This window comes from Pipistrellus hanaki, assembly GCF_964339955.1.
Source record: "Pipistrellus hanaki genome assembly, chromosome: 3".
NCBI classification, from domain to species: domain Eukaryota; kingdom Metazoa; phylum Chordata; class Mammalia; order Chiroptera; family Vespertilionidae; genus Pipistrellus; species Pipistrellus hanaki.
In genome coordinates, this window is record NC_140505.1 from 75592516 (window position 1) to 75607461 (window position 14946).

The window sequence follows — 14946 nt, forward strand, 5'->3', positions numbered from 1 at the left end:
ACCCGTGAGGGCTCACTTACCATTCTTATACTTTAAAATGGTAACAGATGCCAGAAAATAGTCAAAACTGTACAAATGAATCAAATTTCCCTTCACACAACAATCCTGAGATTGGTTTGCCAAATCCTATTGTCAAATGGGATTCCCTGGGAGTGAGTGCCTTCTGCAAAGCATCTCAGACACAGATAATGCACGCTGGACCAAACTGCTCTTCTTCCCCTATGAGCTGCCAACATCTCCCTTTGGACCAATCAAGGATTATTGTTTCAATGCTCATGCAAGCTCATTGTTTGTAAGCTGGCGCAGCCAACCATTAAATCATGCAGGAAGCAGACCTGGCCCATCTCCTTGCCTCTGAACTCTGTCATAGTTAACATCCCCAGGAATCCCACCCTGTGTCCACAGGCCAGTTGGAAACGACGTCTCTTTAGTGAAGTCTGAATTTTGTTTCTATGAGGAAAGATTTTCCTAACACAATCAACTACTTTTGTCAAGTTAATGCTCTTAAGTCTGTATCTGCTTTGGTTTCCCTAAATGAAAGCGAACCAGAGACAAAAGTACAGAAATGAAACAGTTTTGGTCCCCCAAGAAGCCTACAGAAAAACATTAACTTAATTTGCACTGCCAGATAAATGACAAGATATATGCATCAGGGAAGTAAACTTCCAAAAAATCCATCAGTCATGTGTGAAGATAAAATTTCACTTTGACTGAAAAAGGTAACTGATAATGACATCAAAGAGAAAGACCTGAAAGAGCACTTGCTAAATAATCACCAGATTAGTTGCAATTCTGGCTTGTTTTAGATTACAGGTCCAAAGGGAATGCGTTCATTTGACACAACAGCAAAGTCAGGAAATTTTACTATTTGGAAGAACTAGTTGGAGTTAACAATAGTGGTCAGATATCATAAAGCCATGTCCTGCCTAAATACATGTGCATCTCTTCAGAAGGCTCACAAAACCTACAGTGAGACGAGATAAGAAATAACCTCCTCGGAGGCACGTCTGAAAAGTGGGACTCTGGTGTTGAGACATCACACTCAACCCGGGAGGGAGGGGTCTGAGACGCAGGCACTGTCAGGCAGGGCGGGTGCAGACCCTGTGGTGGTGCCAGCCTGACTGCCCTGTAGTCAGGGGCACCTGGTCTGGAAGCCTAAGGCCTTCCCACCAGGAGAGTGACTGGAGTAGGTATAAACACGATAAACCGTTTACATAACACAAAAGACTTTCTAAACCTAAAATTTGCCTAAAGACTTCTTCTGAGTGTAATTGATATTCAATTCTGTTCTGAAATAAGAGAAAAGTTTTAACACTGAGATTAAATGTCTGATTATTAGAACGTATTAGAAAGATAAAGTAGCTGAAACCGGTTTGGCTCCCTGGATAGAGCTTTGGCTTGCGGACTGAAAGGTCCCAGGTTCGATTTGGGTTAAGGGCATGTACCTTGGTTGCTGGGACATCCCTAGAGGGGGGCATGCAAGAGGCAGCTGTTGGATAACTCTCTCTCTCATCAATGTTTCTAACTCTCTATCTCTCTGCTTTCCTCTCTGTAAAAAATCAATAATATATATTTTTTTAAAAGAAAGATAAAGTAAGTTTCCCTTTCAGAGGAAACACACCTATCTGGGAACTGCCACTGTTTCTTTTTAACTCAACACTAATAAAATTACTTGAAAGCAATGCAAGTCTTAAAAACAAAACACTTCATTAGAACTATTGTGGTTTCAAATGACAGAACAGAATTCGAAGAAGCTACCGTAAGAAGGGAGCTTATTGGCACAGGTAACTGCAAAGTGCCAGGGATGGTGGGCTCAGCTGTGTCTGACTCTGTGTACCAAATAGTCTTACCAGAAACCTTCTCCACCTCTTAAGTCTGCTACCCTCTGCACTGGCTTGTGTTTAAGCATGTTACCTTTACCAGAGATAAAATGTCTACCAGAAGCTCCAGATATGTGTTGTATCATAAGGCGACCTAAATTTAAAATAAACCAAAAATAAACAGCTTTTTCCATGAGTTCAGCCAATATTTTAGGATGGGGTCTCTTTAACCTGGCTTGTTCCCATGCCATCTCTGGGGTCTGCCCGGTGAGGAAGAAACAATCTGGCTGGCTGGCTGAGGGGGCCTGGGGCCTTGGCTCCACCCTGCTGCTGGGAGATGACGGTAACACCAGGGGAGTTCTGCAGGTTAAGAAGAAACCTGGCTCCCAAAGGACAACTAGAGGCACTGTGATTAAGAAAGGAGTGCACGCTGCCATGCAAGGCCAACACTCACCATGTAATGTCCGTGCTGTTCCCTCCACTTAACTGCTCCCTCCCAAATCTGCATTTGCTGATTACCTCAAGCCTGGTGCTGCTGGCAGCCCCCTTAGTTTGCAGCATGGCCTCATCTGTAAGCCCTCAGGTAGTGCACAAGCAGTTACCAACCCCTCCCAAAAGGTTTCAGAACTAACATACCTGGTAGCCACCTGCAGACCACAACAGAATACCACACGATAGCTCCACAAGTGGCAAACCCAAAGGGCAGTCTCAGCAGGCACCAGATCCTGCTCCCTGAGGTCAGTCTCCACACAGCAGCTGGCTCACTACTGTCATCACCAGCACAAGCCAGTCAGCCTGAAGGTCAATCCCACCCACAGTATGGCAGTTCTGAAAAAAATTAAAAATGAACTGCCTTCTGACCCAACAATTCCACTTCTGGGAACATATCCTAAGAAACTTGAAATACTAATTTGAAAGAGTATATGACCCCCTATGTTCATTGAAGCATTATTTACAATAGCTGAGATATGGAAGCAGCCCAAATGTCCATCAGTAAGCAAGATGATAAAAAAAAAATAAAATAAAAATGGTGGTACATCTATATAATGGAATATTATTTGGCCAAAAAAAAGAGAATGAAATCTTACCATTTTCTACAGCATGGATGGAACTAGAGGGTATTATGTTAAGTAAAATAGATCAGACATAAAAAGATAAGTATGATATGATTTCATTTATATGTGGAATCTAAAAAACAAAATAATAGAATAGGCAAAACAGAAACAGACTCAAAGATACAGAAAACAGACTGATAGTTGTCAGAGGGGAGGGAGGTTGGAAGGCTCAGAGAAAAAGGTGAAGGGATTAAGAAATACATAAACTGATGAACAAAAACAGACCCAGAGACAGAGAAGCAGGGATCAGACTCCCAAACCTCAGAGGGAAGATAGGGGAGGGTGCGGGTAAGAGGGAGAGGTCAACCAAAGGACTGTGTGCATGCATTAAGCCTAACCAGTGGTCATGGACAACAGGGGGGGTGGGGACATATGTGGGGAGGGGTTTGGGATGGAAATGGGGGGATGAGGACAATTATATGATAACATAATCAATAAAGAAATTTAAAAAAGAAAAGAAGTACAAATTGATAGTTATAAAATTGTCACAGGGATATATTGTACAGCATACAAAATACTATAGTTAATAATATTGAAATAACTATGTATAGTGCCAGATGGAAACAACGTATTGGGGTATCATTTCATAAATATTATAAATGTCTAACCACTATACTGTATACCTGAAACGAATATAATATTGAATGCCAGCTGTAATTGAAAGATTAAAAAAAAAGGGGAAAGAAATAATATGGCATATTTCCGCTCCAGGAAGCTACTGACCTTTTAAAGCTGCAAAGCATTTTTATATAGCAAAACATTTTTTTCATCTTAAAAGGTATATTATAATTTAGTCAAATTTGATATTCATAAACTGCAATAGTTGAAGATTGTATTAGCTCATAGGACCAGCAAAGTAAAAGAAAACCATCTTAATATCATTTAAATTGTACATAATATCACTGTGGAACAACTGCCCACAAAACTGTGCTAGCCTCTGGGGCTTCCTCACAATGCTCTCTCCACAGCTTACTCTGCCGGGAAGGAGAGGACGGGCTCAAAACAACTGCGCGTGGACACCAACTCACTCAAGATGAGATTGTTTTGACTTAACGTGTATACAGTAAGCTCAGTGTGTTTAAATTTTCTTCACAGACGCTGAAATCCTCCCTGCCTCTTGCTTCTTCAGTTTAGGAAGCATTAATTGTCGAAGGAGCTGGGGGTTTTCTTAGCTTCTCTGTGTTTCGGCTTCCTGCTGGCCTGCCCTGTCTCTACCTGATGCATTGATGCCTGAGCCTGAGCCATCTCCAATTTCTGCCAGAAAGAGGGGGAGGGGGAGAGGGACAGGGGAACCGTAGCCCTGCCACCCAGAGTGGAGAGGTTTTTGATCTCTTACCAAACCTCTTCGCAGGTTGTGGCTTCCGAAGGAAAATGCACAAAAAGACAATGCTGAAGTGTTTGCTGACAGCCTCAGCTCACCATGGGAGGTGCTCTCTGATGTCTGCCAAGGGCCATGCCAGAAGCTGCACAGCAATTGGTTTTTAAATTCATAGAAGCCACAGACAAGGGCTCACTTTTGCTGCCAGAGGTAAATAGCACAGCATCATATATTTATTAACATGGAAGCATTTAGCTAAGAAATATACCCTTTTACTGTACTTAGTCCAGAGCCCTCCTCTTTCCCCTTTCATTCCATATGTTATTTCTTCCCTTTTTCTTTCTCGGGGACACAGAATGTTAGGGTCAGAAGAGACCTTGAAGGTTAAATAGCGCAGATTCTCTGGCTATCCTTCCTCCTCCCTTTGCTTCTCCTGCATGTCCAAGCCCCAGCTTACTTACTCTCATCTCCATAACTGTTCTTCCTCCTCCAATTTGCTCTGAAATTACTGCTGTCTGCAGAAGGTAGAATCATGGTCATGCCTCCATATAAACAGTTGAACCAGGACAAGCCTAACATAAAAGTTTAGCTAGTGTCAACCCTCTCAAAAGGATCTACTGACCTCCTGGTCCTTTATCCATCTTAATACAGAAGGTAAGACCAGGCACTCAGTTATCTACTGAAGTGATGAATGAATTATTGCTTATCCAATAAATAGCATACTTGCAGACTATCATTCTCCTTTAAAATGGAAACACAACCACAGGAGCCTTAAGGAGGGGACTTCTTCTGTCACCGTACTATGAATCAGTTTAATCGTATAACTTTTTCCTAATTTACCAGCCATAATAAATGAAAAACAAAACAAAACAGAGTTTGTAACAACACTGAAGAGCAATATGTGATTCGGGGGCCTGAGATATTTGTATATGGGCAGAAGGAGGAATGGTCCTGAAACAAAATGGAACCTTTGGGCAGTCAGAGGCAACCTAAAGGTGCCATAGCAACTAAAGACAGATAAGAAAGTGGGGAAAATATACAAAAATAAAAAATGACAACCAAGATGAACATAAATATTCATCTTGGCTGTAGTTATCACCTCTATATACTGAACTGTGGAAACTGGCATTGAGTAGTTTATGAAGAAGCATGCTCTAAGTTTACAGTGACTGTAAGACAACCACCATTCCACAGTTATTTTAATTTTCCAAAAGATACAAGACAAACAATGCTACCCCATGAGGCAGACTGAGCTTGAGACCTGGCTGCCCTAATGATAGATCTGAAGAGAAAATTCATACTTTACTGGCTCACTTAAATATATCTGCCTCCTTCCTATGTGGTGCCATTTGTATGATTCAATTTTGCTTTGGTTTCTGGTTTTACAAATTGTTAGTTCCTACAGATAATGACAAGTAGAGGGATTAAAGGAAGTGCAGGATAATGAACAAACAAAAAGCAGGGCATAAATCAGGCATACAGTAATGTTTACTTATTTCCATTCTAGGCCTAGAATACTGTGAAAAAGCACAAAGTATATTTCCAAGTGCATTAAAGCCACTTGGGAGGAAATATAAATAATTACCAGTGATTCTTGGATAATAGGGCTTTCTTTGTTATATCTAAAACAATTTCATAGTCTCCTTTGGAAATTTCAAAGAAATTTCCCATCCCTTTCCATAATGTATATGGAATGGCAAAGGCAGGTGCACATGAGGACCCAGCCACACATTTAGCAAGAAGAACACAGTTCAGTATAGTTGGTTATAGTATCATTCTGATATGCCAAGGTTGAAGGTTTGACCACTGGTCATGGCACATACAGGAAGCAAATAGCCTTGGCCAGTGTGGCTCAGTTGGTTGGGCATCATCCTGTTCATTGAAAGATTACTGGTTTGATTCCTGGCTAGGGCACATGCCTGCTTTGTGGGCTTGATCTCAGGTACGGGGTGTGCAGGAGGCAGCTGATTGATGTTTCAATCTCACATTGATACTTTTCTCTCTCTCTTCTTTCCTCTCTCTCTGAAAATCAATAAAACAAATCTTTAAATTAAAAAAAATCAAGCAATGAATGCATAAAAAGTGGAATAGCAAATTGAAAGTTTCTCTCCCTCTCTCAAAATCAATTAAAAAATTTTTAAACAGTCACTCCAAAAAATTCTTAGAACTAATAAAAGAATTGAGTAAAGTTACAGGATACAAAATCAACATACGAAAATCAGTTGCATTTCTATACAATAAAAACAAACTATCTGAAAAGAAACAAAGAAAACAACCCCACTAACTATAGCATCAAAAATAATAATATACTTAGGAATAAATTTAACCAAGGAGGTAAAGAATCTATACATTGAAAAGTGTAAGACATTGATGAAAGAAATTGGAAAAGAAATCCTAGGTACATAAATGGAAGACTTAAATTGTAATGATATCAGTATTATCAAAATTGATATACAGATTTAATGCAATCCCTATCAAAATCACCACAGAATTTTTTTTTTTTTTTTTTTTTTGCAGAAATGAAAAAACTCATCTTAAAATTCCTAAGGAATCTCAGGGATTATAAATAGTTAAAGCAATTTTTAAAAAGAACAAAATTAGAGGTCTCATACTTTCTGATTTCAAAAACTTAACTTTTAAACTACAGTAATTAAGAAAGTATAGTATTGACATGAAGACAGACATATAGACCAATAGAACAGAATAGAAAGCAAGAAATGAACCTATACATATATGGTCAAATGATTGTTGACAAGAGTACCTAGACCATACAATGGGAAAAAGACAGTCTCTTCAACAAATGGTGCTGGTAAAATTGGATATTCACATGAAAAAGAATGAAACTGGACATCTATTTTATACCACTCACAAAAATTAACTCAAAATATTTTAAACATTGAAATGTAAAATCCAAAATTTTAAAACTACTAGATGAAAACAGGAAGAAAAAACTCCTTGACCTTGTTCTTTGCAAAATTTTTTTATATAATATAAAAAGCACAAGTATCAAAAGCAAAAATCAACATAAAACTAAAAAGCTTTTACACAGCAAAAGACAAAGTTGGCAAAATGAAAAATCCCCCAATGGAATGGGAGAAAATATTTGGAAATCATTTGACTGATAAGGGGTTAATATCCATAGTACTATGAAACTCACATAACTCAATAGCAAAGAAAACCCCACAAATATGTTGATCTAAAAATGGGTAGAGGACTTGAATAAATGTTTTTTTTAAAAAAGACTTACAAATAACCAAGATACATAAAAAGGTGCTTATCGTCACTAACCATTAGGCCCTAATGATTTCCCTAATGATTAGGGAAATGCAAATCAAAACTATAATGAGATATATCCTAATACCTGTTAGAATTAATATTATTTTAAAAAAAAAAAAAAGACAAGAGACAAATGTTGGTTGGTAAGAATGAGAAGAAAAGGAAACCCTGTTGAACTGTTGTTGAGAACATAAATTGGTACAGCCACTAAGGCAAAAGTATTTAGGTTCCTGGATAAACTAAAATAAAACTACCACATGATCCAGCAATTCTACTTCCGGTTATATAAAGGAATAAAACGGAATAACTATTTGAAGAGATATCTGCACCCCCATGTTCACTGCAACATTTTGCACATTAGCCAAGACATGGAAGCAAGGAAAGTGTCCACTAACAAACACATGGATAAAGAAAATGAGATGTATATAAGCATTATTCAGCCATAAAAAATAAAGAAATTCTGCCTTCTGCAACATGGATACTCTTAGATGGCATTATGCTAAGCGAATTAAGTCAGACAGGGAAAGACAAATACTATATGCTCTCACTCTTGTCTGTAATCTAAATATGATAAACTCACAGAAATAGAGAGCAGAATGGAGGTTACCAGAGGCTGGAGAACAGGAGAAATGGGGAGAGGTAGGTCAAAGGCTACAAACTTCCAGATATAAAATGAATAAGTTCTGGGGATCAATTGTACAGATGATGACTACAGTTAATAATACTTGAAAGTTAAGAGAGGGGATCTTAAATATTATTAACACACACACACACACACACACACACACACACAACATCTAGGTAATCATGTGAGGAAATGTAGGTTACTAGCCTCCATCATTTGATAATATATATATGTGTAATTATTTGATAATACATATGTGTATCAAATCACCATGTTGTATACCTTTCATGTCAATAAAATCTCAAAGCTGGAGGTTGGAGGAAGAGTTACATCTCTATACAATTTGCAAAGTAAATTGGACATTAATTATCTCCTTTGATTTTTTTCCACATTTTTGCATCTCAGCTCCAAATTGCTTAAATTGGTGCCCAAAAGACTTATTCAACCACTACAGGGACACATGGTGACTGGTTACAAAGCCAGGAACCAAACCTGATCTTCTGACTTCTTACCCGTTACACTTTCAGTGACATCAGCAATGTTTTCCTTATCTTCAAAATTGGGTTAATCATACCTTAGACAATAATTAAGACTTGAAAGTACAAAGTAGCTTTATAGAAAACAAAATTTCTATCATGTCTTTCTGCCCAAGTGTTAAGTGATATATTCCTGTTCATAGGTATCTTGAGATAACTAAACTATAAAAAAATGACTCTAAAAGAAACTCAGAACCCACTAAGATTTCATAAGTAAAAAGAAGTTAGGGTCAAGGAGGAAAGCCACAGAGGAAAAGTGCTAATGTGACAACACTGCCTCAGCTGTGTCCTAGTAATCACCAGAAGATACCTGCTGTCCAGAGCGTGTGTCTTCAGCGACAGGTGTTCTCAACCCTTGCTTCTTTGCCGTGTACCTCGCTTCACTAATTTCCCAGTACTGTACAATACTTCTTTGTATTATATAAAAAAGTACTCTATTTAGACATGTTGACTTCACTAATTAATCTATAAATACTTGACTTTTACCCACTGCTTTGGTAGGTGAGTTAATTGTGGGGGAAAGGCCAAAGCATTGGCGGTCAATCAGATGATGAGAAAGGGGATATGGTCTTTCAGCTGAGTCAAATGTAAAATGCTGTGTGGCAAGGCAGAAGCTATTAGCAGGATCAATACTTACCCTGGACCTTAATAAGTTATTATATCAAAGCCCCAACCCAGGATGGAGAAAACCTGTCTATCTACATGGAAGAGTCCACATTGGAAAATAAAATTCTATTTAAATTACAAAGACTTAATTGGTACACGAAGGCAATGACAGTTACAAAGCCAGTCTCCAAATTCGGAATGTGTAAGAGTTTTTGAATCATTAGTGCAGGAAGAAAAGCAGAAAGGCGAAGAACATGGCTACTGTCTGGGCTCCGTGTTTGTAATTTGCAGCTGATGAATATGTATGAACCTGCTCCATGGCAGCTAGGATGACATACTGCTTTACAGAGACAGCACACAGCAGAGAGATCAAAGGAGAGGGAGGCTCAGCAGTTATAACCCACCCACTCCCACATTTAATAGTTTTCAATCTTGTCAAATCTCCCTTACTTAAAATTCTCATACTTTGATGTAAGAGGGATAGTCAAAGCATAGCAAAAAGTGTCCCATAGAGAGTTCTAACTGTAAGTAACAGTATTTTTTTTCTAAACTCTTAACCTCTCCCATTCTCTTCGTTGCTTCCAGGAAAACAAGAAAGCAATTTAAAAAAAATGTTGCCAGTCTTAGTTGTTCAATTATTTTAAATAGAGAACAAATTATTTATTTTCTAATACACAGCAGACAAAAAACACACACATTTTTCAGCATTCCATATAGAGAATACTAGGCTTTTCATTAAGGACACTATATTTCTTTTAACTATAGAGATGATAGTGAATATAGATACATTTTTTTACTCTAATACAGATTTTACTTTGTACTTATGATATTATTTTCTCACAAGCTCAATTTATTTGGCTGGTGTTCCCTCAATTCTCACAACTTAAAGCTGTGAACTAAGAGGTCATATCAAGAAATCTGTTTCAAAAGGCCATAGCTAAAAAATCAGTAACAAAAGAAGGCAAGGTTCCCTAATGTCTTAAAATGTTTATCTAGGATTGATGAATTATTTCATTCAACAAACATTTATCGGACACTTCAATATTAGAGATAAGTTTTATGATAATGATATCCAAGAAAGTTTCCATAACATTCTATCTTCAAAGAGCTTGACAATCTAAGGTATATAAAGAGCAAAAACACTTGAGAAATTAAATGGCATTATGACATTTAAATTATAGTACAAAATACAAGTGGATTGTCACAAACCCTGTATATAATTATGTGCCATAGAGAGGCTCTAAAAAGATTTAAAAGAGAAACTTCTATGGACCAATGTTTTTAAGGAAAGGGTCAAAAACCTGAGCCAAACAGGATTTGAGTAGACAAAAGGGAAATGACAAATATTTCAATCAGTAGGAAAAGCAAGGACAAACAGGTAAAAGCTCAGAGTCCAATGTGAAGCACGAGAAAATTCACTGTTGCAAATCAGAGGTGCCTAAGGTAGGGAAGTCCATCCCAACGGGCAGGAGGATGGCGGCAGGACTGAGTGACTGAGTGAGCCTCCAGGTAAGGAGAGCCAGGAGAGTACTCATACCATCTCCAAGCCCAGGAGCATTATGTGTATCAGCATCACAAAGGAGGGCTATCCTGAGAAAGAAGTGTCAGTTATGACTAGAAGGAGGTAGGGGTGGGGGATTCCATAAAGAAGTCTGAGGCAACCAGGAAGCCTGCTTACCATAGAAAATAGGTTTCAGAGGACCTAGAAGCAGGTCACAATTTCAGGGCAGGGTGTGGGGAGGAAGGTTCTGGTAGAGGAAACTCCGTGACAGGAACAGAAAGAGTGTGTGAGAGAAGACCTCCTAGCTGGGAGGGCTTTTGTGTGAGAGGGGCAAAGACGGCAGAGGTGAGAAGCACTGTGGCTTTGACTGGTCCTGAGTGGAATCTGGTGCCGTGCAGTATCAGCAGCTTTACTCAATTCTAAAATAGAACCCTCCTCCACCTTTCTATACCCCATCACTGACAAATTCATTTTGTGGTTGAATGTAGTTGGGGGGAGGAATGGTGAGAAATGTATGATATAAGACATCTTATTGTTTAGGAGGTCATAGCTGATGTGGCCAATACTACTAGAACCGATATTCTCCATACTCTTACACATCTCCTTGGCCCAGGAGATGGGAAATCACAACGAAGAGTTGGAGGGGGTCCTGTCCATGAGATTGCACCGGGAGCCAATGCCACTTGGAGGCTGCTTCAGTGGTACGTCTGAAGACTGGGAAACCACCATGGTGTAAACTAGGGGTGTCGAACTCAATCAGAGAAGGGGCCAAAATCTAAAATCCAGCCTAAATTGTGGGCCGAATGGTTTACTGAACAGTCATAAACTGACAATGTCATAAACTGACAGCGGAGTGCAGTGATGACAGCGTGGTGCGGGCCACATTGCAAGGCCTGGCAGGATGGATTTGGCCCGCGGGCCTTGTGTTTGACATATGTGGTGTAAACTGTAAGTAGGCAGCATCTGCTGATTGGGTGCTTCCGGGGAGTAGAGGAGACTCTTTGCTAGGCTTCTCATTGGTAGCTGCCCTTTTCGCTCTCCATAAGCAACTTTCTGACTATTTCAGTTTTTCAGCCAAAGCCCATCAGCTGCGGTGCTGATGATGGGGCTTGACTGGTTAAACAAATTTTGCAGTCTCCAGTGTGCACGATTCCTCTGGGTGTCCTTGTTCAAGCAGCAGTTAATTTGAAAACAATTAGCCAATTGCTCACTTCCTGAGGCATGGCAAGGCTAGATGGCCTCTCCGACTGGACTAAGCTACAGGCCCCACTTTGAAGGAGCCTGCAAGTTCCCAGGATGGGTCTGGGAGCATGTCAGCATCAGGGAAAGTTCAGTGCTCCTTGCCCTGATCATAGTGCATTAGTCACCAAATTGCCTTGCTCTGGCATGTTTCTATTTGTTTACTCTTGCCTCTGTAACAAGGAGACACTTCCACCTTCCATCACTAAATAAACAACTCGTTATTTTTCTTTCTTTCCCCACTCTTCCAGGTAAAGGGCAAAATGGATCATTATGACAAATTTTTTAAATATATTTTATTGATTTTTTTTTTTACAGCAAGGAAGGGAAAGGAATAGAGAGTTAGAAACATCCATGAGAGAGAAACATCGATCAGCTGCCTTCTGCACACTCCCTATTGGGTTTGTGGCTGCAACTAAGGTGCATGCCCTTGACCGGAACCAAACCTGGGACCCTTGAGTCCACAGGCCAACACTCTATCCACTGAGTCAAACCAGTTAGGGCCATTATGACAAATTATAAGTGAGAAATCAACAAAAGACACAAAGAATAAAGAGAGGTGGGTTTTTTATTTTAAAACTAGAGGCCAGGTGCACAAATTCATGCACAAGTGAGGTCTGGCCAGCCCAACCCGATGGGGGCCCACTGGGCCAGACTGGTGGTAGTGAGGGGCCACAGGTGATTGGCAGGCCAGCCCTGTCCCCAATCAGGGGAGGAGCCAATAGGAGCCCAGATCAGGCTGGCTTGCTGCCACAGTGTATGTCATAGCCACTGTTCTTCCTGGTCGTTCCACTATTCTGGTTGCTGAGCTTTTACAAATATAGAAAGCTAAAGGATTTGTATTTTAAATATTTTTTATGTAACATATTTCCTTTCACCACCTGGCCAATATAGTCTTTGGATCTGAACTATCTTTCTGATAAAAGAGTATTTCTTTTCTGCCATTTAATCAATTATCTACTTCTAGCCTTCAACCACAGTTTGTCCCATTAAAGAGGACAGAAGCAATATGAGGAAATGCTTCTCTTGTTTTCAGCCTTCCTACTCCTTGCCCTTCTTTTCTACACACCATTTGTCTGGCTTCTACAACAACAAAAAGGTGCTACAGACAGAGTAAAAATATGTTACTAGGGACTTTCTCAGTTCATTGCACTACTCACTCAAATAACCTGGCAGCCTTGCTCACATCTGGCCTATTGGCAAGATTCAGCAGAACTCAGCTGTGTCTGCTCAAGGAAGCACAGGGACAGCGCAGAAAGTTAGACCAGCCCTCGGGCTTGCTGACTCCTCAAATGTGCAAGGGTCACAGAAACTGCCCCTGTAAACACAAGCCATCTTACTGGGTTTTTATAGCTTTTTCTCATTTTCAGTGCTTCGGTATTTTTTTTTTAATTAAGACCTTTATATGTGTGTGCTTTGGCTGTATATAAATTGCACTAGCATCCAGTATTATGCACACAGCCTTACTTTCTGCACAACATAGGAGAGAATACAAGATTCAAAAAGACTTGAGACTAAATCTATGGACCACAAACCTACTGTAAATTCTGCAGATTTAGACCTCACTATCTCTAGCAGTTCAGACAACTTCTGAAAAGGAGTACTTATGTACATATGCTTCCTTTATTGTTCTTGAGGTGTATCTCAAGTCATAAGTATCCAAAGCTATGAGAACAAGGATCATAATTACAGAGACTATGTGCAAGTTCCTCCTTCAAGTCAGTTGACAAAGGTAATACAGTGGGAAAGGAACCTTCCAGAACAGTAATAGGTGTGAGAGTCACGTAAAAGATTAGCAAAACATATAGTGTTTATAATTTACAACAAGGAAAATCTTAATTTTTAATAGGAATCGCAACATGCCAGAAACATGGACCACAAGGGAAAATATTTAATTGTTTGAGTTAAGTAACTTTAAAAAATTTTGAAGCATACTGTCCTATAGTAAAGTGCTTTAAGTAGTTTCTTAGTAGGGTTTTTCTTTAAAACTAACATATGATGAAAGTAAAAGTTTCAACTGATTCAAAAGTAAGAAATGTAGGCTTTCCTCCCACCATGGTCTTATTTTTTAGAGATAATAACCATTAACAGTCCCATTTGTAGCATGTATATCTTCCTATTGCCACATGTGCACAATTGCTATTATATGCTCAAACTATGTGGAAGTGTTTGCTGTTTTATTCAAATATGTTCACTTACATATAACATTTCCTGCAGAATTGGTACATATTATTGGCAGAGATTCACTTGCTCTTTTTAATAGCTATATTGCATGCTCTCAAGCAAGTTGTTATAATGCCTAGTTCCTTATTGATGTACTTTCAGGTAACTTCTAAGTTTTTTTGTTTTGTTTTGTTTTTAAATATATTTTATTGATTTTTTTTACAGAGAGGAAGGGAGAAGGATAGAGAGCTAGATATATCAATGAGAGAGAAACATTGATTAGCTGCCTCTTTCACACCTCCTACTGGGGATGTGCCCGCAACCAAGGTACATGCCCTTGACCTGAATTGAACTTTGGACCCTTCAGTCCACAGGCTGACGCCCTATCCACTGAGCCAAACTGGTTAGGGCTACGTCTAAGGTTTTACTATTATTGAAAGAAGATGCAATATACTCTCCTATAGTTATAGCTGCATATATTATCTAGATAAAACTAAAACTCCTCCAAAAAATATTTTGCCAATCTCCACTTCTTCCAACAATGTGAAATCTTCTCACCATCACTGGATGGTAGCAACTGTTTTCAATTGATAATTTAAAAATACTACCTTATTTTAACTTTTTCTTTCATTTGTCTTGGCCATTGTATTTTTGTTTCTTGGCCATTGTATTTTTCTGGAATACTATGTGGCTGTGAAAAAGAAGGAAATCTTACCCTTTGTGATAACATGGATAGCCCTGGAGATT

At 39.1% G+C, this 14946-nt stretch overlaps 1 protein-coding gene across 8 annotated transcripts in view; it reads right to left on the reverse strand.

Annotated features, from left to right (window-relative positions):
• The window catches only part of ENOX1 (ecto-NOX disulfide-thiol exchanger 1), a 559063-nt gene that overhangs the window by 338378 nt on the left and 205739 nt on the right, over window positions 1-14946 (reverse strand). Inside the window, exon 1 of one of the 8 annotated variants that reach the window (XM_084876550.1) lies at window positions 4715-4754. The exons of the other annotated variants lie outside the window; for them this stretch is intronic. The gene's annotated coding sequence lies outside the window, so the exon portion shown is untranslated. Of the gene's footprint in view, window positions 1-4714; window positions 4755-14946 lie in introns of those variants that run through there. 8 annotated transcript variants of the gene reach the window in all.